Below are 18,580 nucleotides of genomic sequence, written 5' to 3' on the forward strand. Positions count from 1 at the left end.
ACTGTGCAGAAAAGGGTTAACACAGTAGGCCTGAGGATGCTATCTCTAGAATGGCCTGCCAGCAAAGAAATCCCCACCTTTCCCTAAATGATAAGGGTGGCTTGCAGTTCCTGGAGTACTTGTACAATGTGGTATAGCTAGAAAGAAGGTGCCCCCAATGAAAACCTGGAGTGCGGAGTCTCTAGTGGATTCCCCTGGACAAACACACTGCACACGTGTTGCTGCAATTTCACTGCTGGGGGAAGTGTGTGCGCTCCCTGTGCCCCCTCTTGTGAGGGAAAGAACATAAGGAAGCCTATATATGGATCCCTCCAGGCTCAGCCTACGCTTTCTTCCGTTATGATCTGGCTGTTCATCTGTACTATGCTACTGTAATATATCCCAACCATGAAATCAACTATATGCTGAACCCACTAATCTTTCTAGCAAATCTGACACGATACAGCAAGCTCACAGATCACTCTAAGACAGGCTGAAGGATCACCTGGTCACTAGTGAGGCACCATGTTCATAGCTCTAGGCAAGAACTGGTGCTTACACCCTGCTTTTTGAGGTTATGGAGAATCCCCTATGGATATCTCCTTCCCCTGCCAAGACAGGTAAAATGCTTCTTGGTTCTGAAACTCCTTGCCAGACACAGTCATTCCGAGTCTGCAAGCCTATCTCCTCCTCTCACAAGAATGTAAACTCCAAAAATACAGGAATTTGGGGGAGAGGGGAAGGAAGGTTGTTCACTGAAATAGACAAGTGCCAAAAAAAAATACCCAACACACAGAGGACTCAATAAATATCTGTTGAATGAATTAAACGGATATTCTCCAGCATCCCCAAATTCTCAAATTAAAGAAATCTCATCTAAAAACATAACTAAATCTGTATCTCGGTTCCACTGCCTAGTAACCCTTAACTGGTTCCCTTGTTCATAAAATGAAAACAGCCATCTAACATACTAGGTATGAAGATGAATGCAATACTATGGGTAAACTCCTAGCATATAACAGACACTCAATAACATGACAGATTTTATTTAGAAAACCAAAGAACTATAATTTCCTATAGCCTAATGTTTAACCTACATAATAATTTTTTTAAGAAACAAGCTAAGCTACTTTAAGTAGAATATTTAAATACTGTTACTTGCTAAGTATGTATTATAGCTTCTACATTTATGCCTAATTATAGATTCCAGAATGGACTCATGGACACCAGACAGGCAGCTACTATAGTAATCCAAGTAAGAAAGGACAACAGTTTGGACTAGAGCAGGAGCAGAAAAATCTATCTAAGAAAAAAAAAAAAAACTCAAAAGAGGACTTGATAACAGACTGAATTTGAAAAGTAAGGGAAAGGCAAGTGTCTCTAGATACACATGTATAGCTGATAGTAACAGCTATTAAAAAAGGACATGGTGTGGGGAAATATCATGAGTCCCCCGTTTTGAAGACAATAAATTTGATGTGTTTTAGGGACCAGAGTAAGTTTCCTCCTCAGGCTTCACCTATCTTTTTCACCTAGCAGCAAAGACTAAGGTTCAATGAAAGAACTATTGTTTGGATGGTGGTTCAATTATCATTAGCAAAGAGCATGAGGTATCAAAAAGGAAGAACAGGTACAAGGTAAGCCCAGCTCAATATACAGAAAACAAAAGTAAAAAGATGAGAAGAAACTTTTCATTAACCATCTAGATATCAAAAAATTCATCTATACTATTTATATGATCACTGGTCCTAAATGACAAGACAGTGCTGGAAGAGGTGCTATGAATAAGGAAAAAGACCAAAAAAAGTAACAAAAAGACTTGAAATTATTTTGGCTGGGTACATTAGAACCAATTTTATGAACTACTCACCATATAAGCCTAAACACCACAGAGCATAATAACAACTCTCAAAGCCTACCTACTATTTGACTACAAAATATAGCCAAGGTTTGATTAAATAATTCTATACCACACATAAAAAGAAATCATATTTCTTTTTTAATAAAAATCATATTTTTGTTACATTATATATACTTTATCTTCCCAAGTTGCTGTTCCTGTACTTTAAAAACAATTACAGAAAGTTTAGCTTCAATATTAGACTTACTTTCAGCAAATCAGAACTTCCACTGATTCTTGCAAGATGTTATCCTTATGAGTAAGGGTAAATTATGTCAATTTACTTATTTGTACTTGCAGACACACTGCAAGAGAGGAAAGAAATTGTATGCTTAAAAATAATACATTGGCTAACAAATAATCTGATTGTAAAGTGGCAAAGGATTTGAATAAACATTTCTCCAGAGATGATATATGGTCAACATGCATATAAAAAGGATGCTCAGGAGTTCCCGTCGTGGCGCAGTGGTTAACGAATTCGACTCTGAACCATGAGGTTGCAGGTTCGATCCCTGGCCTTTCTCAGTGGGTTAAGGATCCAGCATTGCCGTGAGCTGTGGTGCAGGCTGCAGACGCGGCTTAGATCCCGCATTGCTGTGGCTCTGGCATAGACCCCTAGCCTGGGAATCCCCATATGCCGTGGGAGCGGCCCTGGAAAAGACAAAAAGACAAATATAAAATAAAATTAAAAAGGATGCTCAATAGCACTAATTAAGGAAATGCAAATAAGAGCCACAATGAGATACTGCCACAATTAGTATGGCCACAATTTAAAAAAAAAAAAAAAAAAGAAAAGAAGTATTGGCAATAATGTGGGAAAACTGCACTGTTGGTAGGACTGTAAAGTGGTACAATGCTAAGGAAAATGGAATAGCAGTTCCTTAAGAAACTAAAATTACCCTGATCCAGAATCCCACTTCTGGGTATATACCCACAAGAACTGATCGCAGGATCTCAAAGAGCTATCTGCAAACCCACGTTTACTGCAGAATTATTCACAAGAGCCAAGATACGGAAGCAAGCAAAGTGTCCATCAGTGGATAAGTGGATAAACAAAATGTAGTACATACATAAAATGGAGTAGGATTTACCCTTACAAAGCAAATTCTGACATGCTACAATATGGATGAATCCTGAGAATATTTGCTATGTGAATTAAGCCAGTCACCAAAAGTAACATCTAGACTGCACCTACATGATGCACCTAGAGCAGTAAAATTAACAGAGATAAAGAATTACATGGTGGTTTTCCAGGGGTTGCTGGCAGAGGGGAATATGAAACTGTTTCATTTTCCAAGATTAAACAGTTCTGGAGATTGGTTATACAACACCACCACTGAACATTTAGAAATGCTTAAAATGATAAATTTTATATGTCTTTCACTACAATTAAAACTTTTTTAAAAAGCTAATCTTTTTCACTAAAATGCAGAGCTAACAACTTTTCTCATTCTATTAAAAGAAGAGAAACAGCTGCTATTTAACTTCAAACTTGACAAAACTACTTGGATAAATGGTTTACTTGAAGGGTTTAGCTTTCTCAGGGAAAAGTTACTCTATCTCAGGGGTGGGTAGCATCACCTGTTTTTGTACTACCCGCAAACTTAGTTTTACATTTTTTAAATAACAGGGGGCAACGAGAGTCACAAGAGGAGTATATCATAACATAGAGAAATCATATGATATGCAAAATTCAGGGTCCATAATAAATAGGGTTGTTTGTTTGTTTGTTTGTTTGTTTGTTTTTTCCTAACACACCAACCCCCTCAACACAGCATATGGACTTCCCCGGCCAGGGATCAGATACAAGCAGCAGTTGCAACCTATGCCACAGCTACAGCAACATTGGATCCTTAACCCACTGTTAAGGGTCGAACCTGCACCCCAGCACTTCAGAGACACCACTGATCCCGTTGTGCAACAGCAGGAACTCCCATAAACAAAGTTTTACTGAAACACAGTCATGTGTCCATTCATTTGCATACTGTTAGGGCTGCAATTACACTACATAAGAGCAGAGAGTAACTGCAACCCAAAGCCTATTTACTAATGTGCCCTCTACAAAAATTTTGCCAACTCATGCTCTATACCCAATTCCAGAATAAGGAATTAGGTGCAAAGCAGAAATAAAATGAAGTAAATAAAAATAATAAGCATATATTACTTAAATGTTACTCAGTGATTTTTTTAAAAGTAAAAAAAAAAAAAGTCTTTTGCATGGCTTCTTTTTCTACCACCAAGACATCCACACAAACACAGAGAAACACTGACACATGCACACATGCTTTATTTTTAATACCTATAGTATCTAGAGCAAGCCTCAATCTTGGGACAAACTTTCATTAGTTGTTAAATGTTTTGGGTACTCTTAATAAATACTGCTTAATTACACAGCTTTATTTTCTCTAATAACTTATTTCTACTTCACACAATTTAGAAAGGCACCCTTAAATAATAGTTACAATATGTAAAAAAACTGCTGGGAGCTCATGTTAACTAATTAAAAGTTTGCATCACTTTTATCATTTTCTTGTTATAAGCAAGTTCGATGGGACAAGGGTAATAAGGGTTTTAATTAATCATGTTAGCTTTTAAAGATAACTGAAAGGCTTCAAACATCAAGTTTTTGATAGTGTTCTAACAACTCATGTAGCTATGTTTTAATCAGCAGCTTATTAATAGAAAATTTAAGAAATGAACAACATTTGTTAAAACTTAAGATACTGGAATTCCCATTGTGGCTCAGCAGCAACAAACCATGAAGATGTGGGTTCAATCCCTGGCCTTGCTCAGTGGGTTAAAGGATCTGGCATTGCCCTGAGCATCTGCTGGTTGGCAGCTGCAGCTCCAATCAGATCCCTAGCCTGGGAACTTACATATGTCGCAGATGTGTTCTAAAAAGCAAAGCAAAACAAAACAAAACCCCACAAAAAAACAAACAAAAAACCCCCTTAAGACACTTAAAGCAACACATTTAACATATTTATCTTGTTGCAGCAAGAGTAAATGACTACTACAAATTTACTGCAGCAAAGAAACTACTATACCACAGTACACTGACCTGAGAAATCTCTATTTAAGTTTCCAAATCTCAGATACCAATATTATGGGAACAAAGTGTAATAATTTACACCCACTTAAAAGTCCTGACCATTTTTTAACTCTGCTGTTCCCTAAATAAGTAAATCAGGTAGTACAAATAAATGCAAGTAATTGTAACAAGAATTATCATACTCCTTGTAATCAGTACATTTTGTAGTAAAAGGAAGCCTTAGCAGTTTAAAAAGATATAATGGGTCCACGGTAACAAAAACATGACCTCAGTTAATTAACATTGCTCCCTCCTAAAAAAATACTTACCTAAATAACTTTATGACCAAGCAATTCAAAATGTTATCCTTTTCAATAAATTTTAAGACATGAGCAAATCTTAAAACAAATCACTAAAAGAAAACATGAAACCTGGAATATCATACCCACTTAAGATGCCAAACACTTTGAAAACATACCACCACTACAGCAATGATGTTTCCATTAAATGGGTCCACTATTTGTGTGGACAACGGTACTGCAAATAGGTACAACTCTTACAATAAGCAACATCCAGAAAGAAATTAATATTAAGTTAATATTTTTGACTAAATAATTAAAACTGAAACAGTAAGTACAATGTATCAGGCCTGAAATTATCCAAGGCATACGAAGTGTTATATTGTATTTAACAACCCTAAAAGTCTGTTTCTAAGGCTAAAATGGTTTATAGTAAGCTATTGCTCAAAAAACAGTAATTATTTTTATTAAAGTACGGTTGGATTTACAATGTTGTGCCAATTTCTCCTGTACAGCAATGTGACCCAGTCATACATACATATATATATATATACACACATTCCCTTTCTTATATTATCTTCCATCTGGTCTATCCCAAGAGCCTGAATATAGTTTCCTGTGCTATAGATATAGAGTAGGACCTCACTGCTTATCCAATCTAAATGTAATAGTTCGCATCTACTAACCTCAAAACTCCCAGTCCATCCCACTCCCTCCTCCTCCCCCTTGGCAACCTCCTCCTCCCCCTTGGCAACCATAAGTCTGTACTATACATGAAAATAATTTAAAAGAAGCAAAGTAATAAAGATGTGTGTCACATTTATACCTATACTGGAAAAAACTGAGAACGGAGAACTGAAAAAAATATCCAACCTTAAAGGAACATCAACAAACTGGATCCCAGCTACTGAACTATGAAAGAAAGGGGAAAATATCAACTAAGTCCTCTGAACAAAACACAACTCCACTATGAAGTGTAACTCATTAGAAAACAGCCTTTTCCAGAATCAAAGAGCTTATGTGGAAGGACTGTGTGTTACATATGTTACTTGAGAATTTTATCAGTATCTTGTCCCTTACTAATAACAGAAAAAAGTAGTCTCAGATATTATTTACTCAACTATACATTCATTATCACTCTTTGATGATTAACAAATTTAGTCAATACTATAATGCCTGAAAATTTTCCAAAAGCCAAAGCGGCTCAGGCTGTTTCTGGGATTAAACAGAGTTGTTCATTAAATTATTTCAGCCAGAAATATTACAAACATATGTAAAGTTACAAATTCTTAATAAATAACAGAAATTATTATTTGTTATAGTTTAGTGTCAAATTCACTGTAATCAGCTTTATATCTATTTCATGAAGGAAGAAAACAGCTGATTTTAAAAAAAAAACCTATAATGCTCTAAAGATTTTATTTGAATCCAAATGTAACTTGTACCAGTACTATTTAGTTGCTCCAAAAAAATGCTTTAAAAATTACAGTAACCTTGAAGGCATTAAAGGCAAAGATATTTCCACTTCAACTTAAAACTCCAGATGGCTAACTGCTCCACAAGTTAAACTCTGTACATAACCAACAGATAATTTAAACAAAAGAAAGTAATGAAGGGAGAGAGGCAAAGAGTAGAGAGAGTAGGAAAAAAGATTCAAATTTACCCAAAATTCCCAAACCAACTAAAGTATTAAAATAAATGCAGCAAAAACTTTCTACTTCTGGTAATGATAATTAGGTATATCACACCAGTCTTCTCGCTGAAGAAAACTGAAAAGTTAGACTACATTTTTTAAAAAGTCTGCTTATAGATATCAGGCAGTCTACAGAAAATGGGGCCAAAATTCAGAAAAATAAAACACTCCAGAGGGGTGAATCTAATATATAGGCAAGCTGATTCCAGACCTAGCAACTACTGATTCCACAACTAGTGATTTGTAATATGAGGACATGACTGAGAGACTGAGAATCTAAGCAAAACTTTGCCAGCATCACTAGGCTATCTAGACAAAAAATGAAATCCAGAGCCTCACCCAAACTTTGGATTGGGACCCCAATCTCAGACAACAATGGCTAGGACTAAGAGTTCTCACTGTAGTCCAGCAGGTTAAGAATCTGGTGTTACTGCAGCTGGGGCATAGGTTGCAGCTGCAGCTCATTTTCGATCCCTGGCCTGGGAACTTCCATGTGCTGCAATGCAGCTCGAAGGAAGGAAGGGAATGACTAAGACTAAATTAAGTCCAGCTTCTAATCCCAATCCTTAAAAACAGAAGATAATCTAAGAACCACAGTACCCCTAAATTTGTGCCAAAAATTAAATGTTAATACCCTATCATAAGAATTCCTCATTCTAGGCCTTAAATTATTTCTATAATTCACAATTAAAAAGCAAAACAAGGAGTTCCCGTCATGGCTCAGTGGTTAACGAATCTGACTAGGAACCATGAGGTTGAGGGTTCGATCCATGGCCTTGCTCAGCGGGTTAAGGATCCAGCGTTGCCGTGAGCTGCAGTGTAGGTTGCAGACGTGGCTCGGATCCCGCATTGCTGTGGCTCTGGCATAGGCCAGTGGCTAGGGCTCTGATTCGACCCCTAGCCTGGGAACCTCCATATGCTGCAGGAGCGGCCCAAGAAATGACAAAAAGACAAAAAAAAAAAAAAAGCAAAACAAAAAAAACCAGAAACCCAAGAAAATAACACATCACTTAAAATCAAATGAAGCATCTAGAAAATTATCAGACACAGGCTTTAGCAGAACCTAAATTAACTTAGTAGATGAATGTAATGCATATTGGACATAGCTTAAGAGAGAATGAAACAGGAGTTCCCGTGTGGCAAAGTGGTTAATGAATCCGACTAGGAACCATGAGGTTACGGGTTCGATCCCTGCCCTTGCTCAGTGGGTTAAGGATCTGGCATTGCCGTGAGCTGTGGTGTAGGTTGCAGACGCGGCTCGGATCCCGCGTTGCTGTGGCTCTGGCATAGGCCAGTTCGACCCCTAGCCTGGAAACCTCCATATGCCGTGAGAGTGGCCCAAGAAATGCCAAAAAGACAAAAAAAAAAAAAAAAAAAAAAGAGAGAGAGAATGAAATAACTCAGGAAAACATATGTTCAAAAACACACAGAGGAGGAGTTCCCATCGTGGCTCAGCAGAAACGAATCTGACCAGCATCCATGAGGACGCAGGTTCGACCCCTGGCCCTGCTCAGTGGGTTAAGGATCTGGCATCACCATGAGCTGTGGTATAGGTCGCAGATGCGGCTTGGATCTGGCATTGCCATGGCTATGGTGTAGGCCAGTGGCTACAGCTCTGATTCAACCCCCTAGCCTGGGAACTTCCATTTGCCACACGTGCGGCCATAAAAAGACAAAATATATGTGTATGTATACACACACACACACACAAGTATGTATACACACACACACAGAGGAGTAAAAAGATGAAAATATAGAAAAGAACATAAGAAACAGAGGCTATATGGTAAGAAGGTCTTAACACATGTACAATGGAATCCCAGGAGAGAAGGCAACCAGAAAGCAACAGTATTTGAAGTGATATGGGTTGAGGATTTTCCAAAATCTGAAGAAAGCCCTCAACAGTTCTGTCCAACAACACTTTCAACAATGATGAAAATGCTTTCCATCTGCCAATAAGGCACCAATAACTACATCTGGCTACTGAGAACGTGAAATATGAGAAAGCGAATTTTTTAACTTTTTACATAATAACTAAGTTAAATAGCCACACACAGCTAGTGACACTGGAGTCACAGATCTAATATGTCCTACAAATACTAAGTAGAACAAAAGTGTACCTTGATACATCATAGTAAAACTGCTTGAAAACCAAAAGTGACACCCCCTCCAAAATAGAAAGGCAACCAGAAGCTACAAGCTAGACTACCATCAAAGCAGCAACAATACGACTGATAGTTGATTTCAGAACAGAAACAATGGAAACCAGGTCTCAATGGAGTTACATGCAAAACTACCTACTTAGATTCCAATGTTCCACCAAAAAAACCTTTCAAGAAGATGAAAAAGACATCATCAGTCAAGCAGTAACAATTCCTCACCAGAAAGCCCCCAAAATATTAAAAAAATTCTATAAGCAGACAAAAAAAAAATCAACTCAGCTTTAAATATATATATACACACACACACACACACACATATATATAAATACAACTTAACTATATAAAACTCTAACAGTATCTTGTGTGTGGTTAAAAAGCACATACAGAACTAAACTATGCAGTAACAAAGAGCATATAATTCAGGAGAGGAAGATGTACAGTTAACATTTTCTCAGGTTGCTATGCTAGCAAAGAAGAAAAGGTATTGACACATATTTTAACAAATCATGGAGGCATATTTTAATTTCTACGAAAGCCACTAAAAAACAAAACAAACAAAAAACACAAAATAAGATATAACCATTAGGCCAATAATTTTGAGAGATTTGAAATAAGAAATAATAATCCAAAAGGCAGAAAAGGAAAATATAGTTCAAACAGGGTAACTAGAAATCATTTATTACAAACATCAATTTAAACTCAAATATATTAAGTATAATAATGTAAATTTATTAAATGTTCAATTAAAACATAAACATGGTCAGACCAGTTTTTGAAAAAGAACATAAGCTTCTTCCAAGAGACTTAAAACTTTTTTAAGTAAAAGTTGAAAGTAAAAGAATGGAAAAAGATATACCATGCAAACATTCAGCATCTGAAAGCTAGTGTAATTTGTTTTAACACTAGATAAAGCACACCATAAAGCAAAATGCAATACTGAAGGACATTTCATAGTATTAAAAGTTGGATTTACCAAGTAGAAACAAAAAGTCTTAATCTGTAAGTATCTATAATGTATTTGAAATACATACAACAAAAAATGAGAAACTATGTAAAAAAACAGACAAACCTACAATTGCTTTGGACATTTTAACAAACCTTTCTCTGAATAAGAGCAAATTAAGACGACCAAAAAAAAAAAAAGGAGTTCCCATTGTGGCACAGCGGAAACGAATGTTACTAGGAACAATGAGGTTGTAGGTTCGATCCCTGGCCTTATTCAGTGGGTTAAGGATCTGGAGTAGCTGTGAGCTGTGGTGTAGGTCACAGATGCAGCTTGGATCTGGTGTGGCTGTGGCTGTGGCATGGGCCAGAAGCTACAGCTCCAATTCAACCCCCAGCCTGGGAACCCCGTATGCCACGGGCGTGGCCCTAAAAATCCCCCCCCCAAAGAAAAAGTAATGATAACAATTTTTAAAAGAAACAAACCTGATATAACTGATACACATGTTACACCACAACTACCAAATGTTGCCAACAAAAAAAATTTTGTCCTATACAATGACTACTTCCCAAGACAGACTGAATGTTGGGTCATAAAGCAAGTACCATATTTAAAGAACTGAAATCTTAAAGATTTAGTTCTTATTACAGTGGTGCTAAGTTACAAATCAGTACCAAAAAGCCATTTAGGAGTTCCCGTTGTGGCTGTGCAATAACAAACCCAAACAGTATCCATTAGGATGTCGGTTTAATCCCTGGCCTCACTCAGTGGCATAAGGATCCATCATTGCCATAAGCTGTGGCGTAGGTCGCAGACATGGCTCAGATCCTGCATTGCTATGGCTGCAGTATAGGCGGGCAGCTGTAGCTGTGATTCAACCCCTAGCCTGGGAACTTCCATATGCCAGGTGTGGCCCTAAAAAGAAAAAAAAAAAAAGAAAAAAAAGTTAAGCAATGTATATCTGAATAATCCACAGCTCAAAAAAAAATCATGGAAATTATAAAATGTTTTGAGCTAAATGAAATACACATGTACACACAAACCTATAGATATATGGACATACACACAAATATTAAAACATTGGGGAGTGAATTACACACTTTAAAATGACTGATTTATGTCATATGAATTTCACCTCAAATCTTTTTGAAAAGCAGAAGAATTTGATAAAGAAAGCCAAAATCATGCTTACAGAATGTTGTAACTTCAAATGCATGTATGGGGAGGAAAGGGGTTCTGAAAGTCCAAGAGCTAAAAAGTACATGTCACAAATGTCTAGAAAAAGAACAAAAATTTAACCCAATTAAAAAATAAAAATAAAAACAAAAATCAACCAAATAGAAAACAAATATAAATAGAAAGAATGAACAAAGCTAAAAGTTGGTTCCATGAAAAGACTTTTAAGCTGGTAAGACAGGTCAAGAAAAGCCACAAGACATAGATAGTGACTATTTGGAATGAAAAAGAGGACATCACTACAAATCCCAGACATTGAAAGATAGCAAAAGGAATACCATTTACAATTTTACACAGATACATTTGATATTTTCAATAAAATGGAGGAATTATAGAAAATACAATTTACCAAAACCGAAAAGAAAATTAAAACTCCAAAGAGTATTATAATATTATAGAAACTGAAGCAATTACTTAAAATTTCTCCACAGAGAAAACTCCAGACCTAGAACGCTTTTTCAGTGAATTCTACCAAGTATTATTTAAAGATGCTGTAACACCCTTCTTAAGTTGAGACAATAGCACACAAAAAAAGTACTTCCCAACTCATGAAGAGTTGAAAAAAAAAACTTTTTCAGAAATGAAGATAAAGCTTGAATGAACCCAAGAGAAAATAAATAATACAATAATGTTTTAAGAGAATGAGTCAATAAAACGGAGGAACAGTTTTGAAATTTTAAAAATGAAGCAATTAAGAGTTCCCATCGTGGAGCAGCAGAAGCAAATCTGACTAGGAACAATGAGGTTGCGGGTTTGATCCCTGGCCTTGCTCAGTGAGTTGAGGATCCAGTGTTGCTGTAAGCGGTGGTGTAGTTCGGAGAAGCGGCTCAGATCTAGCGTTGCTGTGGCTCTGGCATAGGCCGGCAGCGACAGCTCCGATTAGACCCCTAGCCTGGGAACCTCCATATGCCGCAGGTGTGGCCCTCAAAAGGCAAAAAGACCCAAAAAAAAAAAAAAAAAAAAAAATTACAGAAGTCTTTAAAGAGCACTACCGTAGAGGCCAAACTGTAATTCAAGAAAACTTTCCTGAAAATGAAAGAAAAAAAAAAAAAAAAAAGAATTGAAACTAGTGACGGAAGGATCATCACATACAATTAAGAATTCAGTCCAGAAGGACAACATCAAATTTTTCAAAGGCAATGCTTTATTTATGCCAGAAAAAAACAGAGTAATGTCCTTCAAATATATAAGAAAATATTAATAAAACGTCATATTCAGTAAAATTGACTTTTAGCACACAGAAGACAGACAAATGGCTATCAAAATACCAAAAACTGGGAAATTCCACTCCCATGGGCCCTCCCCCAAAAACCTAGAGAAAAAGCTCATGAGAAAGTTACATTATAGACCTATGTCATTCATGAACATAGGTGTAAAAATACTATGGTCAGTTGTAAAAAAACAAAAGCTCAGTAATTTGTATAAAAAAGAACAGCCCAAAATTAAATTGGGTTTAGTCCAGGAATACAAAGTTGGGTTTAATGTTCAAAGAGCAATAAAATAAATTACCATATTTTAAAAATCTGGAGATAAGTCAAATGATTGTTCTAATAGATGCAGAAAAAGCATCTAATAAAATTCAGTATCCATTTGTGATTTAAACAAAAAAAAAAGGAAAAAATAAAGACAAAAGAACTAGTAATAGAAAGGAGTTTCCTTGACCCAAGAAAGTACAGATCCAAAGTACCTGTATACTAAATTGTGAAATAGTGAAAAATTCTCCCTCCTACTTCTAAAATTGGTAAAAACACAAGGATTCCCACTATACCCAATCTATTCAATATCACACTAGAGGTCACACTCACTACTATAAAGCTAGAAAAATAAAAAGCATAAGGATTAGAACAAAATGAAATGATTATTCACAGACCATATGTTTATAAAAAATGAACCTAGTTGAGATAAATGATCAGAATTATAATCAAGGTTGCTGGTTACCAAGTCAATATGCAAAAATTAACTGAATTTCTACATATGAACAACAAATAGAAAAATAATAAAAGTAAAAACAAATTAACAATAATATCCAAATTTGCAATAATAACTATTGTAAATCCCATTTACAATAATATCACTAGAAATGAAATTGAATAGGCCAAAAAAACACTCCCTACAAACAAAAGTCAGGACCAGATGACTTCACAAGTAAATTCTACCAAACATTCAAAGAAGAAATTATATCCACCCTTCTTAAACTTTTCCAAAAGGCTGAAGACAGAACACTCCCAAAGCCATTCAATAAAGCCACCATCACCCCAGTACCAAAACCAAAGGTACTACAAAAAAAGAAAATTATAGGCCATTATCTTTGATGAACATAGACACAAAAATTCTCAGCAAAATTTTAGCCAACTGAATCCAACAACACATAACAAAGATCATACACCACAACCAAGAGGGATTCGTTCCAATTCACAAGGATGGTTCAATATACACAAAATCAATGTAACAAACCACATTAACAAAAGAAAAGTCAAAAACCACATGATCATCTCAATAGATGCAGAAAAAGCATTTGACAAAATCCAACATTCATTCATGATAAAAACTCTAAGTGGGTCTAGAGAGAACATACCTTAACATAAAAGCCATTTATATGACAAACTCACAGCCAATATCATACTCAACAGAAAAAGCTGAAAGCCTTCCCACTAAAATCTGCAATAAGACAAGGATGCCCACTCTCACCACTGTTATTCGACATATTACTGGAAGTCTCAGCCACAGCAATCAGACAAACAAAAGAAATAAAAGGTATCCAGATTGGAAGAGAAGAGGTAAAATTGTCACTGTATGTGGATGACATGTAACTATGTATAGAAAATCCTAAGGACTCAACTGAAAAACTACTCGAACTCATCAACAAATTCAGCAAAGTAGCAGAATATAAGATTAACATTCAGAGATCAGTCACATTTCTGAATGCTAACAATGAAATACTAGAAAAGGAATACAAAAATACAATACCTTTTAAAATTGCACCCCAAAAAATCAAATACCTGGGAATAAACATGACCAAGGAGGTGAAAGACTTATATGCTGAGAACTACAAAACATCAATCAAGGAAATTAAAGAGGATTCCAAGAAATGGAAAGATATTCCACGCTCCTGGGTTGGAAAAATTACTATTGTAAAAATGGCCATACCACCCAAAGCAATCTACAGATTCAATGTGATCCCTATTAAATTACCCATGACATTTTTCACAGAACTAGAGCAATCCAAAAAATTATATGGAACCACCAAAGACCCAGAATTGACAAAGCAATACCAAGGAACAAAAACCAAATGGGAGGCATAACTCTCCCAGACTTCAGGCAATATTCCTTCAGGCAAAAAGCCACAGTCATCAAGACAGTGTGGCACTGGTATCAAAACAGACATACAGACCAATGGAACAGAATAGAGAACCCAGAAATAAAGCCAGACACCTATGGTCAATTAATCTTTGACAAAGGAGGCAAGAATTGAAAAATGGGAAAAAGACAGTCTTTTCAGCAAATGGTGCTGGGAACACAGGACAACCACATGTAATTCAATGAAACTGGAATACACACTCACACCATGCACAAAAATAAACTCCAAATGGCTGAAAGACTTAAATGTAAGACAAGACACCATCCAACTCCTGGAAGAGAACATAGGCAAAACATTCTTTGATATCAACCTTACAAATATTTTCTCAGGTCAGTCTCCCAAAGCAACAGAAATAAAAGCAAAAATAAACCAATGGGACCTCATCAAACTGACAAGCTTTTGCACAGCAAAGGAAACCATAAAAAAAAAAAAAAGACAACTTACAGAATGGGAGAAAATAGCTTCAAATGATACAACTGACAAGGGCTTAATCTCTAAAATATACAAACAAATTATACAACTCAGCAGCAAGAAAGCCAACAACCCAATTGAAAAATGGGCAAAAGACCTGAATAGACATTTCTCCAAAGAAGATATACACATGGCCAACAGTCATGTGGAAAAAATGCTCAACATTATCAGAGAAATGCAAATCAAAATTACTATGAGGTTCCACCTCACACCAGTCAGAATGGCCATCATCAGTAAGTCCACAAATAACAAATGCTGCAGAGGGTGTGGAGAAACGGGAACCTCCTGCATTGTTGGTGGGAATGGAAACTTGTACAACCACTATGGAAAACAGTATGGAGGTACCTTAGAAATCTATACATAGAACTACCATATGACCCAGCAATCCCATTCTTGGGCATATATCCAGACAAAACTTTCCTTGAAAAAAAACACATGCACCCGTATGTTCATTGCAGCACTATTCACAACAGCCAAGACATGGAAACAACTCAAATGTCCATTGACAGATGAATGGATTAAGAAGATGTGGTGTATATACACAATGGAACACTACTCAGCCATAAAAAAAGAATAAAAGAATGCCATCTGCAGCAACATGGATGGAACTAAAGACTCTCATACTAAGTGAAGTCAGAAAGAGAAAGACAAATACCATATGACATCACTTATATCTGGAATCTATTATACAGCACAAATGAACCTTTCCACAGAAATGAAAATCATGGACTTGGAGAATAGACTTGTGGTTGCCAAAGGGGAGGGAGTGGGATGGACTGGGAATTTGGGGTTAACAGAGGCAAACTATTGCCTTTGGAATGGATAAGCAATGAGATCCTACTGTATAGCACTGGGAACTATACCTAGTCACTTATGATGGAGCATGATAATGTAAGAAAAAAGAATGTATATATGTATGTGTGACTGGGTCACCCTGCTGTACAGTAGCAAATTGACAGAAAACTTAAGCCAGATATAATGGAAAAAACAAACATCATTATTAAAAAAAAAAAAAGATAATCTATGGAATGGGAGTACATAGTTTCAAACAATGCAACCAACAAGGGCTTTATCTCCAAAATATACAAACACTTCATATAACTCAATAGCCAAAAAAAAAACAAACACCCCTACTGAAAAATGACAGAAGACCTGAACAGAAGATATACACATGGCCAACAGTCATGTGGAAAAAATGCTCAACATCACTAATTATTAGAAAAATGCAAATCAAAACTACAATGAGGTACCACTTCACAAGGTCAGAATGGCCATCATTAGTAAGTCTACAACAAATGCTGGAGAGGATGTGGAGAAAAGGGAACCCTCCTACACTGTTGGTGGGAATGTAAAGTGCTATAACCACTATGGAAAACAGTATGGAGGTACCACAGAAAACTAAATATAGAACTACCTTATGATCCAGAATCCCACTCCTAGGCATATATCCATCAAAACTTTCACTGAAAAAGATACACGCACCCTTATGTTCACTGCAGCACTATTTACAATAGCCAAGACATGGAAACAACCTAAATGTCCAACAACAAAAGAATGGATTAAGAAAATGTGATACATGTACACAATGGAATACTACTCAGCCATAAAAAAGAACAAAATAATGCCATTTGCAGCAACGTGGATGGAACTAGAGACTCTCATACTAAGTGAAGTAAGTCAGAAAGAAAAAAACAAATATCACATATCTGGAATCTAATATACAGCACAAATGAACCTACCTACAGAACAGAAACAAACTCACAGACGTGGAGAACAGACTTGTGGTTGCCAGGGTCGGGGAGTGGGTCAGACTGGGAGTCTGGGGTTAGTAGATACAAACGATTGCATTTGGAGTGAAAAAGCAATGAGATCCTGCTATATATATATATCTATCTCTCACAGGAAACTATATCTAATCACTTGTGATGGAACACGATGGAGGATAATGTGAGAAAAAGAATATATACATATGTATAACTGGGTCACTACTGTATAGCAGAAATTGATAGAACATTGTAAATCAACTATAATAAAAAATTATTTTGAATTATGCTCTGAGATGTTGGTGAAAACAAAAGGGCAGTCAGTTAGCAGCTGGTGGAGAATGACAGCTGGATATGATAGCAATAGATGTGAACCAGCCAAAAGCTTAATTGGGAGATCAGGGAAAGAGGCAAAGAGAACAAGGTCAAAACTACAGTCATCTCTGGTGGTCAGGAAAATTACACATAATTTTAAAGGCCCAGATGTTGTATTCAGCAGAGAAAGAGTTCAAAGCAGCTATTGTAAATATGTTCAAAGAACTAAAGGAAAACATGTTTAAAGAATTAAAGGAGTATTATGACAAGATCTCATCAACTACAGAATATCAATGAAAAGACAGGAATTATACAAAACAATCAAATGAGAAAACATGAGTAACAGTAAAGAAAATATAACTACATTATTTCTTCTCCTTTCTTAACTGATTCAAAAAGCAACTACGCATATAACATGTATATAACTACTGCTGGCCTTATAAAAATGTAACATATTTGACAACCGTACAGAGGAAGCAGGTAGAGACAAACTTTAATGGAATAAGGCAATGACATCAGATGGTAAATCAAATCTACAGAAGGAAATGAACAAGAAATAATAAGGTTAATACAAAAGCTATAAACATGTTTCCCTTTCTTACCTCAGTTTCTTTTAAAAGACTTTACATTATATAAATTAATATTTATAACAATATATTCTGGGGTAACAAACATACAGCAATATGTATAACCAACAAGGGATGAATGGAGAAGAGCTATATTGGAGTAAAGTTTCTCTATATATCACTGAAACTAAGTAAGTGTAAATCTAAAGTAGATTCTGATAAGATATACAACATAAAACCCTAAAGTAATCACTAATAACTCAAAAGACGGTTTAAAAATCACAAACGGAATTTAAATGTTACACTAGAAAATGCTCAATTAATGCAAAAGAAAACAGTAAAGGCTGTAGGCAACAAAAAGATATGAGACATACAGAAAACAAAAGGCAAAGTGGCAGACATAAATCCAACTGTATCAATAAGATTAAACATCAATGGGTTAAACAATACAATCAAGGGGCAGAGGCTACAGAAATTGATTAAAAAAGAACAAGATCAATTTAAATGCTGTCTATGGAAGACACACTGTAGACTCAAACACAAAAATAAGCTAAAAGTAGATGGATGGGAAAAGACACCATGCAAATGGCAACCATAGAAGAACTGAAGTGGATATACTAATATCAAGCAGCTTCTCAAATTTTTTAGAAGAAATTCCCTGATGGCCTACCAGGTTAAGGATTGGGCCTTATTACTGCTGTGGCTTGGGTCTGATCTTGGGCCTGGGAATTTCTGCGTGCTGTAGGGGTAGCCCAAAAAATTTTTTTAGAGATGAAGAGGAACATTTTATAACAATTAAACGGTCAATCCATCAATAAGATATAAAAATTATAAACATATACGCACTTTATATAACAGAGCAAA

At 36.0% G+C, this 18,580-nt stretch overlaps 1 protein-coding gene across 3 annotated transcripts in view; it reads right to left on the reverse strand.

Moving 5' to 3' along the window:
* TLK1 (tousled like kinase 1) overlaps window positions 1–18,580 on the reverse strand; it is a 159,888-nt gene that overhangs the window by 126,049 nt on the left and 15,259 nt on the right. Inside the window, exon 1 of one of the 3 annotated variants that reach the window (XM_021075293.1) lies at window positions 2,088–2,413. The exons of the other annotated variants lie outside the window; for them this stretch is intronic. The gene's annotated coding sequence lies outside the window, so the exon portion shown is untranslated. Of the gene's footprint in view, window positions 1–2,087; window positions 2,414–18,580 lie in introns of those variants that run through there. 3 annotated transcript variants of the gene reach the window in all.

Source organism: Sus scrofa, chromosome 15 (genome assembly GCF_000003025.6).
Source record: "Sus scrofa isolate TJ Tabasco breed Duroc chromosome 15, Sscrofa11.1, whole genome shotgun sequence".
Taxonomy (NCBI): Eukaryota; Metazoa; Chordata; class Mammalia; order Artiodactyla; family Suidae; genus Sus; species Sus scrofa.